The sequence below is a fragment of the Dendropsophus ebraccatus genome, chromosome 3 (assembly GCF_027789765.1).
Source record: "Dendropsophus ebraccatus isolate aDenEbr1 chromosome 3, aDenEbr1.pat, whole genome shotgun sequence".
NCBI lineage: Eukaryota > Metazoa > Chordata > Amphibia > Anura > Hylidae > Dendropsophus > Dendropsophus ebraccatus.
Window position 1 is genome coordinate 59,174,204 of NC_091456.1, and position 15,989 is coordinate 59,190,192.

At 40.6% G+C, this 15,989-nt stretch overlaps 1 protein-coding gene across 2 annotated transcripts in view; it reads right to left on the minus strand.

Annotated features, from left to right (window-relative positions):
• Positions 1 to 15,400, minus strand: part of LOC138785662 (annexin A1-like) — a 37,811-nt gene extending 22,411 nt beyond the window's left edge. For both annotated transcript variants that reach the window (XM_069961846.1, XM_069961845.1), the window contains exon 1: positions 15,294 to 15,400. The gene's annotated coding sequence lies outside the window, so the exon portion shown is untranslated. The remainder of the gene's footprint in view (positions 1 to 15,293) is intronic.
• Positions 15,401 to 15,989: the final 589 nt, after the last annotated feature.

The window sequence follows — 15,989 nt, forward strand, 5'->3', positions numbered from 1 at the left end:
TATAACTACTACATGGGGCCACAGAGGTGCCTCTTATTTGCAAAAAACAAACCAACAAAAAGAACATATTAGTGATCTTCTGGAGCCACTTCCACACAGTAAGCCTCCACAAAACTGATGGTGCATTTACACTGAGAGATTTTTGAAGCCAAAGCCAGGAACAGATTATAAACAGGGAACATGTCATAAAGGAAAGACTGAGATTTCTCATCTTTTCAAATCCATTCCTGGCTTTGGCTTTCAAAATCTGTCAGATAAATCTCTCTGTGTAAACGCACCATAAGTATTCTGGTCTTCCACAAAGCATTCAGTGTACAGTCAGGGCCAAAAGTTTTGAGAATGACACAAATATTATATTTTCACATGATCTGCTGCCCTCTGGTTTTTGTGTGTTTGTCAGATGTTTTCATCACATACAGAAATATAATTGCAATCATATTATTAGTAACAAAAGCTTATATTGACAGAATGAGTTAATGCAGCAAGTCAATATTTGCAGTGTTGACCCTTCCTCTTCAGGACCTCTGCAATTCTCCTTGGCATGCTCTCAATCAACTTCTGGACCAATTCCTGACTGATAGCAGTCCATTCTTGCACAATCAATGCTTGCATTTTGTCAGAATTTGTTAGTTTTTGTTTGTTCACCCGTCTCTTGATGATTGACCACAAGTTCTTAAAGGGATTAAGATCTGGGGAGTTTCCAGGCCATGGACCCAAAATCTCTGTTTTCTTCCCTGAGCCATTTAGTTATCATCTTTCCTTTATGGCAAGGTGCTCCTTCATGCTGGAAAAGGCATTGTTGATCGCCAAACTGCTCTTGGACGGTTGGGAGAAGTTGCTCTTGGAGGACATTCTGGTACCATTCTTTATTCATGGCTGTGTTTTAGGCAAGACTGTGAGAGAGCTGATTCCCTTGTCTGAGAAGCAACCCCACACATGAATGATTTCAGGATGCTGTACAGTTGGCATGAGACAAGACTGGTGGTAGCGCTCACCTCGTCTTCTCCGAATAAGCTCTTTTCCAGATGTCCCAAACAATCGGAAAGGGGATTCATCAGAGAAAATTACTTTACCCCAGTCCTCAGCAGTCCACTCACTGTACCTTTTGCAGAATATCAGTCTGTCCCTGATGTTTTTTTCTGGAGAGAAGTGGCTTCTTTGCTGTCCTCCTTGAGACCAGGCCTTGCTCCAAGAGTCTCCACCTCACAGTGCGTGTAGATGCACTCACACCTGCCTGCTGCCCTTCCTGAGCAAGCTCTGCACTGCTGGTAGCCCAATCCTGCAGCTGAAACACTTTTAAGAGACGGTCTTGGCACTTGCTGGTCTTTCTTGGGTGCCCTGGAGCCTTTTTGGCAACAATGGAATCTCTCTCCTTGAAGTTCTTGATGATGCGATAGATTGTTGACTGAGGTGCAATCTTTCTAAATACTCCTCCCTGTTAGGCCATTTGTGTGCAGTGCAATGATGACTGCATGTGTTTCTTTAGAGATAACCGTGGTTAACAGAAGAGAAACAATGATGCCAAGCACCAGCCTCCTTTTAAAGTGTCCAGTGGTGTCATTCTTACTTAATCATGACAGATTGATCTCTATCCCTGTCCTCATCAACACCCACACCTGTGTTAATGGAGCAATCACTGAAACAATGTTAGCTGGTCCTTTTAAGGCAGGGCTGCAATGGTGTTGAAATGTGTTTTGGGGGATAAAGTTCATTTTCTAGGCAAATATTAACCTTGCAAGTAATTGCTGTTAAGCTGATCACTCTTTATAACATTCTGGGGTATATGCAAATTGCCATTTTAAAAACTGAAGCAGTAGACTTTTTAAAAATTAATATTTGTATAATTCTCAAAACTTTTGGCCATGACTGTACAATGCACCTATGACCCTCCAACTATAACAGCTGATGCAAACACTACAACTCCTAGCATTTAGTGAAAGCCTACAACCCTCAGGATATGCTGGGATTTAAAGTACAGATGAACAGACAACTCCTTTAATAACTGATAGCTCTGTATATCTATTGATGGGCCTTTAGCACTTATAGTTGCACTAAAAAGCTATGTTCACACTACATATATTTCAGTCAGTATTGTGGTCCTCATATTGCAACCAAAACCAGGAGTGGATTAAAAACACAGAAAGGATCTGTTCACACAATGTTGAAATTGAGTGGATGGCCGCCATTTAATGGCAAATATTTGCTGTTATTTTGAAACAATGGCTGTTATATTGAAATAATGGCCGTTATGTTATATGGCGGCCATCCACTCAATTTCACCATTGTGTGAACAGATCCTTTCTGTGTTTTTAATCCACTCCTGGTTTTGGTTGCAATATGAGGACCACAATACTGACTGAAATATACGTAGTGTGAACCCAGCCAAAGATTGCAGCCAGAAGGAGCCCTTCACTTCTTATGTTCAATTTATTAAAGGGTTGTCCTCTCAGAAACTACAACTTCCAGCAGCTCCTGAGAACTCCAGAAGTGTAGAGAATTCTGAGTTGTAGCTCTACTAAAAACTAGTTAGTCATAAGGGAGTTGTGGACACAGACACAGTGGAATCCAGGACGGCATTGGGTCAGCAAGTTTTTTCTAACTGGTCCTCATTGGTGGACTCTACTGGTAGGCCCTAGGTAACCCAGTTTGACCCTGACTATAACTGACGATATGCTAAATGCACCCTTAACATTCTGTTTGGTTGGGGGGGGGGGTGTTACAATTTTTTTTTTACATTTATTCTTTTGCATTACTCTTTACAATTATCTGCTTCATTCAAGCAGTTTTTTAATGTGACCCTTTTCCCAGTTTTTTTTTTAAATATTTTATTAAGGGTTTTCAATTATAACATTAGAGGCATAATTTAAAAGACACATTAACATTTAGTTTTTTAATTAAATTAAAAAATTTTAATTACCATAAAAAGTTAATGGGCAAAGACCTATAAAATCATATGTAGAGCAGAAAACGTACATAGACCACAAAAAAAAAGGTATTTTTAATAAATGACAAAGTTGTTTTAATAATAAATATTTTATATTTATTTAGCTAGGGTTACACTTAGGGGTGTGGCTTAGAGAGTTTTTAAAGGGGTTATCCAGCGCTACAGGCACAGGGACACTTTCTTCCAGAGACAGCATTGTTCTAGTCTGCAGTTTGGGGGTAGGTTTAGCAACTTTGTTCTATTGAAGTGAATGGGGCTTAAAGTGATTCTGTACCCACAATCTTCCCACCCCAAACCACTTGTACCTTCAGATAGCTGTTTTTTATCCAAGATCTATCCTGGGGTCCGTTCGACAGGTGATGCAGTTATTGTCCTAAAAAAACAACTTTTAAACTTGCAGCCCTGTGTCAAACAGGCGTGGCCTAGAGTGTCTGTGCACTAGGCTGGCACAACCTCTCTGTCCCTCCTCCCCGCCCTTTTCATCATTAGGAATTCTACTATTCATCAGCTGTGTGAATACTGCACATAAGCTGGATCGTTAAGGCTCCTGTGCTGTGTTCACTGCAGAGGAACAAAAAAAATCCTGCTAGTGGCATTCCTAATGATAAAGAGGGTGGGGAGGAGGGATGGAGGGGTGGTGCAAGGTTAGGGCACAGGTACTCTAGGACACGGCAGTTGGACACAGGACTGCAAGTTTAAAAGTTGTTTTTTTAGGACAATAATTGCATTACTTGCCGAACGGTCCACAGGACAGATCTTGGATTAAAAGCAGCTATCCGAAGGTACAAGTGGTTTTGCTGGGGGGGGGGGCAGATTGTTGGTACAGGGTCACTTTAAATTCAAACCACACTTGAACTGGAGACAAGAATCATTTTGTTTTTGTAGCACTGTATAATCCCTTTAACTGTTCAGTATTTAGCATAATTGGTGTATATGGTGCAATATACAACCTGTCAACCTAAAACACAGACAATTTACCTGTTATGTTGTAAAAACTGTTGGTCTGATGATCAAGAGATTAATCTTGTTAAACATGGGAGGGAATGTTGTACAGACACCCCCGGGGGCATGCTTAGGCAAAAGCTCAAATGCATGAAGAAATTTGCTGTTAACTTAAACTGCAGCTGTGAGAAACTATCAAGAATGTCTTTGCTATAAGATACCTATGTACGAATCTTTCAGCGTTACATTGATGAATGCAGAAGAACTGGTTGGCAACTAGCCTGATGTTCTGTGTCATCTTAATATGTTCTCTGTGTTTGAATAATCACAGAAGGAGACAGATGTCATGTCACTGTGTAGATTTGCTGAGCACCTGGATTAGATGAGGGGATTTTTGAAATACAGTATGTGGTCTTTATGGAGAGATAATATGATCTTCATGTCTAAATAAACAATGGTTCTTCTCCTGGAGCCCCACCCAACAGATCAAGCAAAGCCAGGCCTGACCAGACAGATTAAGGGGAGGCCTGAGCTTTACCATCTAAGGTAAGAGTTCATGTAAAAACTGAAAATAATGTTAGGGTTTTTTTTGTTTTGTTTTTTCGTTCCCTAAATGCTGTATAATAACAAAACAAGTACAAAATAAAGCCCCTACACTGGGTGATTGGAGGGTGCAAGCAAGCGCCGCCCTGTCAGATCAGCGTTCACTTGCTCCTCCTTCCCCGCTTTGTTGCCGACACTATTACACACGTCGACAGTGAGTGGGTAAGTGCAGGGGAGGGGCGTGGAGAGCTGCAGGGGGGCTTCCCGGGTGACTTTTAGATTGTCCGGGCAGCGCATAAGAGATAGTGGTGGTCTGCTGCCGCCACTTCTATAACATGGAGCAATGGCCGCAGATCGTTGCTATCATTGTCTTTTGTCTTATAGTACAGTATGTTGAAAGATGTTAAAGGATTGTTGCCTTTTATTACATGAAGCGTTTATCGGCAGCAATGACCGATAATCGGCCCAATATGCATTGAAAAGCGTGACTTCCAGCTTTCAATTACAGGAAACAGAAGAGGGGTCCCAGGAGCGGGTGATGTGAGCGCGTGCTGGATTTGAATGGCAATGCAGGACCGGAACAAAGGCGCGCCACGTGACACTGATCAATGAAAAACTGTGGGGGGTGGGTGGGTGACCAGATAAAAAATATTTGTGAACTGCTTCTTTAAGTCAATGGGAAAGTACTTTGCCGATCATAGTCACGTTTGTGAAGAGTGCCTCACCAGCCACTATGGAGCGCCTCACTGGTGAGGTCCAACTCACATTTTGACAGGCAATATAAACTATACGGACAAATGTATCAGGCCCCACTTCAGGTGTTTTATTACATCCTGTTGCCACAGATGTATAGACACATAGGCCATTCTAAAGAGCTCACTGAATTCCAGCATGGTACTGTAATAGGATACCATCATTATAACAAGGCAGTTCATGAAATGACTTCCCTCCTTCATCTCTTATGATCAACTGTGGGTGGTATTGTTAAAAGGTGAAAGGGTTTAGAAACCATAGCAACTTAATTCCCCTTCTACACAGTGGGTCACTGAGTGCTAAGGTATATAGTGTATGATTGTTGCCAATGCTCAGTAGATACATCATTTTATAATGTGATCCTTTAACCCCTTAAGGACAGCAGGAGTACATTTATGTCCCCGCCTGCCTGGGCCTTAAGGCAGGAGGGCGTAAATGTACGCCCTGCTACAGTCCCGGGTTATGGAGCGGGCTCACGAGCTGAACTCACTCCATAGCCGGTGAGGACCGGCTGCTATCTGCAGCTAGGCCCTCAACCTAAATGGCAGGCGACCGCGTATCTATGGCGGTCCCGATCGCACTGCCTGACTGCCGGAGGTATACTCCTTACCTCTGTACAGTCCGATCTTCTGGTAAAGTCTGCCACAGGTCACAAGCAGGCTCTATCAAAAGATCACAGATAACACTGATCCCTGCTTTGCTATTGCATAGCAGTGATCAGTGTATTCAATCTAATGTATGTAAGTAAAAGTCCCCTAATGGGACTATAAAAGTGTAAATAAAAAAATAAATAACAGTTTTAAAAAAAGGTCCCAAATCCCCTCCCCCAATTAAAGTGAAAATCCCACCCCCTTCCCATTTTATACCTAAAAGACATAAAAATAAGTTAATTAACATATAATATACTGTAGCGTGCCTAATCGTCCAATCTATTAAAATAAAACATTATTGTTCCTGCTTGGTGAACGGCGTGAGCAAAAAGCGGTAAAAATTGCAGGGATTGCTTTTTTAAATTACTTTTTATGTATAAAAAAAATTAATAAAAAGTACATCTGATCTAAAAAAATGTTACTAAAAACAAAAATTAGAGATCCTGGCACAAAAAAATGACACCCCATATGACCCCGTAGGTGAAGAAATAAAAGCGCTATAAGAGTCACAATAGGGTCATTTTAAATATACCTATTTGCAAAAAAAAAAGTCTTACTGCTAATAAAAATAGTATAACGTTAGAAAACCTAGTAAACATGCATATCGCTGTGTCCAGACTGACCTATTGAATAAAGGAAAAATGCCATTTTTACTGTAAGTTGCATTACGTAAACATGGAACCCCCCCAGAATTTGCGGAATCGCATTTTTTGACCCAAATTCACCCCATAAATTATATTTTGGGGGTTCCTTTATTCATTTTATGGCAGATTGAAAGATGCCATTACAAAGTACACCTGTTCCTGAAAAAAACAAGCCCTCACATGGTCCTGTAGGTGGAAAAATAAAAAAGTGTTATGGGTCTTAGAAGGCGAGGAGGAATAAATGAAACCGCAAAAGTGACAATTGGCCTGATCCTTAAGGAGTTAAATAATACAGCAATACTTCAGTACTTCAGGGTCATTGCCTGCAAGATTGATACAGACAGGCAGCCTATAGACAGGTTTATGGACCCTTGTACAAACTTGCTGCTTGGAACCTGCCACTCTGGACAGCTTCTCTGCACAGCCAACAGTCACAGCTTGCTCAAAATCTTCGTCTTCCCTTTAAGCGTTTGTAGCCTGTGAGTGGGGTGAAAAAAAAACTCTTCCAGCTCCAAAAAGTAACATTTTGTTTCTCCCCTGCACTGTCCATTTCAGATTACTGCAGGGAGAGGATGGAGAGGAGTTGGACTTAAAACTGATCTGCTCTGCCTGATCATTAATAAAAGAGTCAGCACTAATGGTGATAGAGGCCTGTGGACTTCCTGGCCAAGGGAACTGGTTGCATGTGCAATGGAAGCAAAGTTTACAACATGAGGGAGATTAACTCTGTAGAGACAGGCAGGCTACATCAAACAACAGGCCTCATTTGCATAGGGATCAAAGCTCAAATTAGTCCTGCTTGTCTAAGCGCTAACATAAGGGGAATGTGTAATCAGAAAATGACTGTATTATAAAATCCTGAGATCTTACAGTTTTCATTTTCATCACTGGGGATAAAACTTAGCTAAGACTCCCTGTTGTATCTGTAGTGATAAGAGGAGGCTGCTGTAAAGTGATCTGTACAGCATTGCAGCGACGTGTGACACCAATAAATAGAGGAGAAAATAGCAGCCCCCTGTGGAATGACCTCCTCCTAGGTCACAGAGTACACTCACTGTTGCGCATTCATCTCAAGGGAATAGACTCTGTCTATTGTTGTCTATGTCCTGGAGTCTTGCTGTAAAGCATGTCACTAAATGCAGTTAAGAACAGCCCAGGCAATATGGTAACCCCCATAACAATATACAAAAAGTAAAATAAAACTAAATTATAGTCAGGAAATAGAAAGATTGGAATAAAAGAATACTTTTTAGTACCGGTCTCAGTACCGGTGATTCCTAAGGGTATATTCACACGGGCGGGCTCGCAGCGAGATTCTCGCTGCAAGCCCGGCAGGTCCTGGCAGTTCCCATAAACTACATACTTGCTGCGGTCTAAACGACTGCAGCGAGTATGTAATTATACCGCCCTTAACCCCTTCTACTCCCGCCGGCTCCCCCGCTGTAAGCAGCATACATTACCTGTCCTCGCTGCACGGGTCCGGCGTCCTGCTCTCCCGTCTGGCCAATTAGTGTGTTGCCCAGCCGCAGCCACTGATTGGCCGGGCGGGAGAGCAGGACGCCGGAACCGTGCAGCGAGGACAGGTAATGTATGCTGCTTACAGCGGGGGAGCCAGCGGGAGTAGAAGGGGTTAAGGGCGGTATAATTACATACTCGCTGCGGTCGTTTAGACCGCAGCAAGTATGTAGTTTATGGGAACTGACAGGACCTGCCGGGCTCGCAGCGAGAATCTCGCTGCGAGCCCGCCCGTGTGAATATACCCTAAAAGTGACTTATCTCTGACTTCTGGACTGAATTAGTTAATCTTTGCCCTCTTGGTTTTGACCTTGGCTAGGCATGTGTTCTTTGTTCATCCTGGGTCCTCTGGGTTTGTTTTGGCCATTAGTCTGTTACCTGACCATAGATGCAATGTAGATCCCATGCAGCAAAGTCCATCTTGCCCTACAGCTGGGTTTGGTAAATACCCGGGATGCCTTATATCTTGGATATTTGCAGTGCTTTGGTCTTTAATTTTGAGACCCTAGTATTCATAACACTGCAATGTGTGCATTGAGCCTAATCCAGGCACATCAAGAAAAATTTAAATTACATTCTAAAGAGGTCAACAAGCAAAGTGTAATATTGTTTAACCCTATAATTTCCAGAACACAGCTTAGAGTAAACAGTGATCAGCAACGTCTGCTTCTTCTCCCTATCTTTATGATGAAAGTATATCTTCCTTGTTTAGAATGCTCTCCATTCCTGTCTTTGGCCTTTCTGTTCCTGGTGCTGTAGTTTTTTTTTTTTTAAATAAATGCACAGTTATGTGAACTTTAGCAACTTTATAAACATGAAAATGCACTATAGAATTTCACATAGGTTTATAAAGTTAGCAAGCCTGGTAATACATTAGGACTAAAGGACTGAATCTGAAGTCCCATATAAAGTAAAATGTTGCAGTTTTCTATGATAGCTGTGCTGCATAAAGTGACTCACATCCTGTTACTAAAATATCTGTGGCAGGCTGAGTGTAAATGAAGGTACGGATATTCGAAGACAAAAGTTCAACTTGTATGAAAAGAGAACTGGGTTATTAAATGTTTGTTGGCCATATGTGACCCTCTGTAGACAAGAAAACTTTAAAACAAATAGATTTCTACAGTTAATAGAACTATAGAAAGTGTGTTAGGAAAGTTGGCAAAGCTCCATTATTGTGAAAGAAGGCTGCCTTTCCATCAACTCTTTTGAAATATTTGGGCAACAGCTCTAGGGAGATGGTGTAAAATAGATTGTTTTCTTCAGTTGTGGAACAGCTATTCTTCTATGTACAGTAAAAAAAACACTGGCTATAAGCTACAATAGGTTATCACCTTCAATATCACTAAATGCTATAATACAGTGCTATAGCAGATATGCAACAGAAATGAATGAAATAAATATTAGTGCTTATTTTTAAATACATGGTAAAAATATTACAGAGGCCTGACTATCGGTAACATACATTCCTAGCAATCCATGTAAAAATGCCTGCTCATCAGCTGATCCCATCTTTTCTGTGGTGCTAAAAATGTTTGTAATTTTGTGTAAACAGGAGACGTGTGGCTGAAAGCAATATATTTAAATGGCCACAGGGATGCAGGGATGCGGGGCCAAAGATTAATCTGCAAACTAGTGCCGTTCCACTGATCAGCACACCTTTACAGCCACAGACGGCCAAAGATCTGTTAATGTAAAAGAATCTTAAAGTGACTCTGTACCAACAATCTGCCCACCCCAAACCACTTGTCCCTATAGATAGCTGCTTTTAATCCAAGATCTGTCCTGGGGTCCGTTCGGCAGGTGATGCAGTTATTGTCCTAAAAAACAACTTTTAAACTGGCAGCCCTGTGTCAAACTGGCGTGGCCTAGAGTGTCTGTGCATTAGGCTGGCACAACCTCTCCATCCCTCTTCTCTGCCCTCCTCATCATTAGGAATGTCCCAGGCAGGTATTCTCCTATTCATTAGCTGTGTGAACACTGCACATGGGCTGGATCGTTAAGGCACCTGTGCTGAATAGGAAAAATCCTGCCAGTGGCATTTCTAATGATAAAAAGGGTAGGGGGCGAGGGACGGAGGGGTGGTGCAAGGTCTGGCACAGATACTCTAGGCCAGCGCTTCTCAAACTTTTTCTACTGGAGCCTCACCCAACAGACCAAGGCAATGCCTGAGCCTCACCAGACTGACCAAGAGGATGCCTGGGCCTCACTATCTGTGGTAAAAGTCCATTTAAAAGCTGAAAATAATGCTAGGGCTACCTTTTACCTGTCTCCCAAGCTCTAGATACTAATAAAGTACTAAATAAATGAATAATGTTGCTAAAATGGAGATTTTGGAGGACTATGCAGATCATAGTTGCTTTTGTGAAAACTGGCTCCCCAGCTGGGCCTCACCAACACCTAGGGGGCGCCTCACTGGTGAGGCCCGCCTCACAGTTTGAGAAGCACTGCTCTAGGCCACGGGAGTTAGACACAGGGCTGCAAGTTTAAAAGTAGTTTTTTAGGACAATTACTGCATCACCTGCCGAACGGACCCCAGAACAGATCTTGGATTAAAAGCAGCTATCCGAAGGTACAAGTGGTTTGGGGGGGACAGCTTGTGGGTACATAGTCGCTTTAACCCCTAGGCGACGCTTCCATGTGTTCAAAGCAGTCCCTGGTGCCGCTTGTAGCCCAGGACCGCGGCTATTAGCGGCCACGGTCTGATCGCCGTGCCCGCTAATAAAGTAATCAGATGCAGCTGTGTGCGATCCACACATCTTACCCCGTCCAGGGTCAGCACCGTAATGGCGCTGATCCCAGCTCGGCACTCGATTGCTTCCAGGTGCAGCAGCCGGAAGCAATCAATGTGCCTATCTCATCGATCTATGCTGCATATCTATGCAGCATAGATCTGTATGAGAGATCAGAGTACTTATACTAGAAGTCCCCCAGAGGGGCTTCTAGTATAAGTGTAAAAGTAAAAATAATATATAATATGTATAGGCTAGGTATACTGACCATGTAATAATAAGAGTAATCCCAAGCTCTCATATATGCAAAAACAAATAACAAAGGGAATGAGATAAAATTTAACCTTTATTGGTATGCGATATAAAAGTAAACTGTATTTACAGTGCAATTAAAAAATGATAAGATGTGTACAATGTGCATATAGCACTATATCTCCTCTCTAGGAATAAGAATGACAATGCAACAAAGCCAGTCGTAGAAGCTGTATGAACTGTCACTTAGTCCCCAGTCGTCCTCAGCCGAGGAGAGGGTAAGTATGGCAGTCAGCTCAATCTACTGCTTTGTAATATTGTTATTGTCCAAACAAGAAAAGTGCAGGTCACTGTCTGTTAAGGGAAAAGCAATCCCAATATGTCACAGTGTGTCCTGTCACCGTCAGTACCGTTACCTTTACCCTTTTACATCGCATACCAATAATGGTTAAATTTTAGCTCATTCCCTTTATTTGTTTTTGCATAAAAGTTAAAATAAAAGTGTTGTTATTAATAAAAAGCCCCCTCCCCTAATAAAAGTTTGAATCACACCTCTTTTCCCATGTTATAAATAAAAATAAATAAATAAATAAATAAACAAACAAACATGTTTGGTATCGCTGCATGCGTAATCGCCCAAACTATTAAGTGCAAAATTGTGCATTTTTGGTCCCATCAAATTCAGAAAAATTGTAATAAAAACCGATCAAAAAGTCGCATTTGCGCAATCAAGGTAGCGATAGAAAGAACACATCATGGCGCAAAAAATGACACCTGACACAGCCCCATAGACCAAAGGATAAAAGCGCTATAAGCCTGGGAATAGAGTGATTTTAAGGAACATATATTTGTAAACAATGGTTTGAATTTTTTACAGGCCATCAGATACAATAAAAATTATACATGTTACATATCGTTGTAATCGTAACGACTTGAGGAACATATATAACAAGTCAGTTTTACCCCAGGGAGAACGGCGTGAAAATGAAAAAAAAATATATATAAATAAATAAAAGAAATTAGTTTTATTTCTCAATTTCACCACACATTGAATTTTTTTCTGGTTTCGCAGTGTACTTTATGAAAAAATTCAGTCTGTCATTGCGAAGTACAATTAGTGGCGCAAAAAATAAGGGCTCATGTGGGTATCTAGGTGAAAAAATGCAAGTGCTATGGCCTTTTAAGCACAAGGAGGGAAAAACGAAAACGCTAAAATTTTTATTGGCCCGGTCCTCTAACGGTTAAAGTAGACTAAATACAGAGACTATACTATAGTAATATCGGCTTGAAGGAATTATGAGGGCTTAGGCCTTATTCCCATGTTTTGTGCTCAGTCCGTATACATAGATGGTGTACAATGGAATGGAACAGATTTTCGGAACTCCCGGCATCATGTATCATTATTATGCTAGGAGCTCCGAAACAGTTTAAATCTCTGTAGTACCATACGGATACAGCAGCAGATGGAGTTTATCTGCAAAGTAAAATTAACAAGAATTACTGCTGACTTTGTGGTCTCATATGAAGGCATTTAAAGGGTTAGGTAATTATTTACAATTGTTGTTCTGGCCTCAGGATTTGCCATTACTATTAAATATTATTTGTAATAAGCCTCCCACAGGCTTCGCTAGTCTCATCGGTTGGCTTGTCAGCCTGCTGCCTTTGAACTCATTGCCACCCCACTCCAGGTGCCTGGAAAAGCTAGATCCAGTCCTGGGAAACGTATCCCAGTTTCCTCAGGATTGGATCCAGCTTTTCCCAGCATCCGGGGTGGCAATGAGTTCAAAGGCAGAATGATGTCAAGCCAGCCATTGAAACTAGAGAATCGCTTGGTTGTTACAATAAATTTGCTCATCCCTAGCCATCCAATTACTACCTTAATAAAATAACAGCACTGTCTACTGACTATTAAATTGCATGCATGATTGTGCAGCTAATAGGTAATGGAAATCTTGAGAGAAAATTGCAAATCTATATAACTTTCTAGAACCAGTTGATTTGAAAGAAAAACATTTTTGTTGAACTACCCTTTTAATATAAGTATGTGCAGTATTCTTAATATTCTATTGTACCAGCAAATGGAGACATGTATTTTAGGATTTAGTGATTAACCATTTGTATTGTAAATTATTTTAGCACTTTTAAGGATAAAATGAATTATGGTCTAACAACAAAAACATTCACTTTCCAGGTTGTGCTGTGTAATGGCCATCCGTCATATTATTAGAAAAGTATTACAGTGAAACATAAAACCACTAATAGGAAGCTGGAGGCAGATAACATGAGATCACTCGATTGGCAATAGATGATGCGGAAAGCTCAGTTTCAAACCTTTAAAAGCAGACTTGACAAAGGTTTTCCAGAACCTGAAAAACCAGTTTAAAGAGAAAACACACGTCTTTTTTTAATGTTTACTTTTATAGCATATATGCACAGTTATCCATCAGCTTTTTTATATTAACTCAGTAAGTACAGACAGAGTACCAAGTTTTGGAGAATGCCATAGAAGCATGGAAAATGTAGCTTTAAAACTTTTTTCCTCTAGTAGAGTATGTGGCCGGAGGTTATGTATGACTCATAGCTTAGATTACTTTCCAAACATGTTTCCATGGTGAGAAACCACAGACATATGAGCCAAAGCCAATTTTCTAAACTGCACTCCTAATACTTTTAGTGTCAAAAGTATACGCTTTATTATAGTCATTAGGTTATCCTAAAAAATTTCAAATATTATATTAATAAAAACAATTGGGTGTAATATACTATTTAGCAAAATTCAACGGCACATTTAGAAGGCCCAATATAAAGCTAGATTAGCCAAAGAAAATTTTTAAAAATTAAATTAATAAAAAAAAAATTGGTGTAATATACCATTTATCAAAATTCAACAACACAATTAGAAGGCCCAATATAAAGCTAATAGTTCTCTTCTCAATTACAGTCAAAGACATCAAGCAAAGAATAAAGCAAGACCTTTCAGATGGAGACAGATAATAACAAATATTATTAAAGTGGGAAGGAGACATCCAAGGAGACCACACCCTATTAAATTGATCAGTTTTGTCAGACATGATAGCCGCAAGCTTTTCACACAACATAATGTGGTTAACCCATGACACCACAGCTGAAGATTAATGGAGTATTCTGTTTAGATGTTGTATGAATTCTGGCTAGAGATGAGCAAATTTACAGTTCTTAAAATGCTTGGCATTTAACTCCTGGTGGCTGGAGAAGATGGATGCAGCCCTAGAGCTACCATGAAAGCATGGATACAGCCATAGGATGTAAGTTTGTGAACCCAAACTTAGGGTAAATTCACACGGGCGGATCCACCGGGAGTCTCAAGCACGAAATCCGCAATACACGTATTATTCTTATTATTATTAATACGTGTATTGCGGATTAGCTGCGGATTTTGTGCGTGAGACTCCCGGCGGATCCGTCCGTGTGAATTTACCCTTACTGTAAATTCGCTCATCTCTAATTCTGGCAATCAGGAGAACAAACTAACATAGTTTAAAAATAGACATACATATTGGTGTACTATAGATCATAGAAAGCAAATAGCTGGTAAATAAAGACATGGTCTGCCACTATTGGGCAAGACTATGACATATAATTTATCGTGCTTCTGGCTGAAAAACTTCTTAAATGAAGTGGGATACTAATGGGTAGATGGCATCCAGGCCTGTTGGTATATAATATAACTTATTTCAACTTATTTAGACTTTAAATGGAGATGTCTAGGATGTCTGCCAACTGCCCCTGCTCGCAGGATTCGCAGCAAAATTGACATTTTTTAGATGAGAGTTCCTGGTGGATAGCCTCTGCTATGGATTGGAATCAGAAGAACATTTCTAAGAGGGGCATAAAAGGTTGCAGATTTTACATATTATTTACATATATTTTATCATTTGTAGGAGCAATTAAAGAAAACTCTTGTCTGTTTTTATGTCTCAGATTCAGGGCTTAATAATGAGACCAGTAACAGTTTCTCATTTATTTAGCTAATGTTTATTGTACTTGCTTCATGCACAAGGATGTTCTGTATACATACAGCACTCTGGAGTTTATAGTGATTTAAAGTACATAAAGAAGTTATAATAATAGAAACAACATGTAATATTTTTTCTATATTTTATGACCACACAAAATATAAAGTTACTGCAATTCACGGATTAATAGAAAGTGTTTAGTATGCACTGAAAGCTTTGCAAGGTTTATCTGTATTCAGCTTATTCAGTTACAAGTCATATATGAGGAGACAGAAGTAAGAAAAGGATTGAAGCATGAAAAGTAAAACAAAGTTGAAACTTACTGGTCAAGAAAGTCTGCAGAGCGGTCTCACAATACTCAACAGAGGAAAGCAGCTGTGGGCTTCTGATTTTCATAAGGACATTACAAAACCACACCTAGCAACACAAGGATATTCTCTGCTGCACCATGATTGGCTGGTTGGTTGTGAAGAGGACATATAAATCACTCTTTAGGAAATCAAAGACGTCTTGTTCTCCCAAGCCTCTAGCAAGCTGGATTTAGGATGAATGCAATACATTATTGTGAAAAACTTTGACTTAGAATGGCTTTACCTGGTTTGTATTTTGAACAGGACACAAATGTTATCTTGCCGAAAAAGAAGTAGTAGGTGGTTCAGTAGGTGGTTCTTGTTCGTAAACAGCAATTGGTAATAATGACAACCGCAACTGGGTAGCAAAGTGTTTCAGTGGTTAGCTGTTCTGCCTTGCAGCACTAGGATTTAGAGTTTGAATCATCTGATTATTTAAGCAACTGCATAGAGTTGAATATTCCTTTAGTTTTCATGTGCTTTTTTTGCCGGTCATACAGCTTGCACTCTCACACCCTCCCAGAAATATTCCAGATTTTGACCTTAGTGAGAGGAAAGAGATTGATGCTGGCAGTGGCGTAGCCAATGTGGTCGCAGGGGTCGCCGCTGCGACCTGGGCCGGCGTCGAGGGGGGCCCACGCCCAACAATCTATCCCCTGCCCCCAGCCG